This window comes from Pyrus communis, chromosome 4, assembly GCF_963583255.1.
Source record: "Pyrus communis chromosome 4, drPyrComm1.1, whole genome shotgun sequence".
Classification (NCBI taxonomy): Eukaryota; Viridiplantae; Streptophyta; class Magnoliopsida; order Rosales; family Rosaceae; genus Pyrus; species Pyrus communis.
In genome coordinates, this window is record NC_084806.1 from 10,636,775 (window position 1) to 10,639,587 (window position 2,813).

General features: G+C 39.6%; 1 non-coding gene across 1 annotated transcript; it reads right to left on the bottom strand.

Moving 5' to 3' along the window:
• Nucleotides 1-1,127: 1,127 nt before the first annotated feature.
• On the bottom strand, nt 1,128-1,238 carry LOC137733058 (small nucleolar RNA R71). The gene has a single exon (XR_011068376.1). It is a non-coding gene; the product is annotated as a small nucleolar RNA R71 (small nucleolar RNA).
• Between the last annotated feature and the right edge of the window lie 1,575 nt (nt 1,239-2,813).

Consider the following 2,813-nt stretch of genomic DNA (forward strand, 5'->3'; position numbering starts at 1 on the left):
TTCTTGTGCATTACATATTCTTGATTAGGAACCAAAGTTGCACATCACAATTAGGCTCATGATTAGAGACATTTGATCAAATCCACACATCATATGGTTGATCATATCTAAGTGAAACAAACTCAAGAAATAGGTAGAGGGATGAGTATAATCTGACTTAACAAGCATGGACTTGGCTTAGCAATGGTGAAACCGAATCCCTAGCTTCATCTCCATTTGTGCTATCTAATTTTATTAATTGTTGATTCATTTATTTGTGTCTACTTCATTTCCTTATGCTTTCAAGTTACAACAACAAATCTGCCTACATTGATTAGTTTTATTTCTCTAGTAAAGAGTTCTTGCAAAACAAGTGATTATATAGGTCCAATTAGTCCCTGTGGATTCGACACCCTTACTTGTGCCATTATACTAAACCTATTTTAGCACTAGGAATGAAGACAACAACAAAAATGGCGCCGTTGCCGGGGACTGATTTCAGTCCCTTATAATTGCTTGTTTTGATATTAAACCTTGTTCATTTCATTTTAAGTAGATTTCTGATTTTTATTCAAACTTGTTTTATCTTGTTTCAGGTAGTATATGTCAAATAGACTTGCTGAATTAGGCCAAAGAATTGAACGGTTAAAGGGCAACACTTTGGAAAGCTTTGTGCCAACAAGTTCCTCCATTGTCCGTGAAGAAGAGGAAGGGAAACCGTCTAGTCCAACAAGTGAAGGATCGGAGCAATTTAATTGGGAAAGAGAAGAAGAGATGGCGGGCGACCAAGATGATCTTCGAGCTTTGGAGGATTTTGCTCAACCAATCATACCAAATTCACCTTCATGCATCTTGCTGCCCACAGAAGCTAGAAACTATGATCTTAAATCTTCACATTTCCATATGTTTCTTTCTTTTTATGGCTTACCTAATGAAGATCCTTTAGCTCATATTAAAGAATTTTACAATGTTATGAGTGGTTTACCGTTACAGGGAGTAAGTGAAGCAAATCTGAGGATGAGAGTGTTCCCTTACACCTTGAAAGATAGGGCCAAGGGTTGGTTAATGACTCTAGTACCTGGTTCACTCACCACATGGGATGCCGTGGCTAAGAAGTTTTTGGAAAAGTTCTTTTCCACTCAAAAGACAGCCACATTAAGGGGACAAATCTTCAACTTCAAACAAGATGATGGAGAACCTTTCAATGAGTGTTGGGAGCGCTTTAAAGGCCTTTTGTTGCAATGTCCACACCATGGGTTACCTCTTCACTTACAAATGCAAATTTTCTATGATGGACTAACCCAAACATGTCAATCAACTGTTGATAATGCAGCAGGTGGAGCTTTGAAGAAAAAGAATGCTCAAGAGTCATATAACATTTATGAGATGTTGGGATCTAATGCTCAACACAAAGATGTAAGGGGTAAGAGAGTTGGAGTATATGAAACAAGCTCTAATCATGATCTTTCTTTGCAGGTAGCTAACCTAGAAAAGAAGCTTGAATCCGTGCTCAACATGGTGCCAAAAGCAAGTTAAGTGTGTGCCATTTGCAACATACCAAGCCACCTTACTCATCAATGTCCATCTAGGGAGGCTTACCCCGAGTATGTCCAAGAGCAAGTGAACCTCATGAATTCTTACAATCAAAGGCCAAGAAATGATGTGTATTCCAATACATATAACCCAAGTTGGAGAGATCATCCCAATCTTTCGTGGAAGAACAACAATCAATTCCAAAACTTCCAACCAAAACCTACACTTGAAGATACGGTTAAATTGTTAGCCCAAAATACCTTGCAATTCCAACAAACCACCAATAGCACTCTCCAACAACATTCGGCGGCTCTAACCAAAATGGAGACACAATTGGGGCAGATTGCAGATGCCTTGAGCCAAAGAGAGGTTGGAAAGTTTCCAAGCCAACCCGTGATACTCCAAAGGAACCAAGAGCAAGCCAAAGCAATCACTACACTTAAAAGTGGTAAGGTTATCAATAATAGAGTTGGCAATGAAGTTACTAATGAATCTGATCATGTGAATGCAGGGGTTACTCAAGGAGAAAATGAGAAACCAAATGAGGAACCAAGCCATGCTACTCCCTCGTTTGAAGTACCAAATCTTCACAAGGCCGAGAAACCTTACACTCCACCAATACCATTCCCTGGAAGACTTGCCAAGAGCAAGCAGGATAAGTCATTTAAGGAGATTTTTGATATTCTAAGTAAGGTAAATATTAACTTACCTTTGTTTGATGTCATTAGGAACATGCCAGCTTATGGGAAGTTCTTCAAAGAGTTAAACAACTACAAAAGGAAGTATGGACCACATGAGAAGGTAGTGGTGTCCGAGAATGTAAGTGCCGTGTTGCAAAGAAAACTTCCACCAAAGCTCAAGGATCCAGGAAGTTTTTCTATCAACATCACCATAGGAGACAAGAAGGTAGAGAAGGCGATGCTTGACTTAGGTGCTAGCATCAACTTAATGCCTTATTCCGTATACCTTCAACTAGGTTTGGGGGAATTGAAAGCCACCACCATCTCATTACAACTTGCGGACAGATCCGTGAAATATCCAAGAGGTATAGTAGAGGATATTCTAGTTCAAATTGATAAACTAATCTTGCCTGCGGATTTTGTAGTGTTGGACATGGAAGAAGCTCCTATACATGACCGAGAATTGCCTATTTTGCTTGGGAGACCGTTTATGGCCACGGCCAAGACCATCATTGATGTGCAAAATGGACTCCTCACTATGACAGTACTAGGAGAGACCGTTCAATTCAAAGTGTTTGAGTCTCTTTCACATCCTTCTTCATCTCTTGATTGTTATGCCAT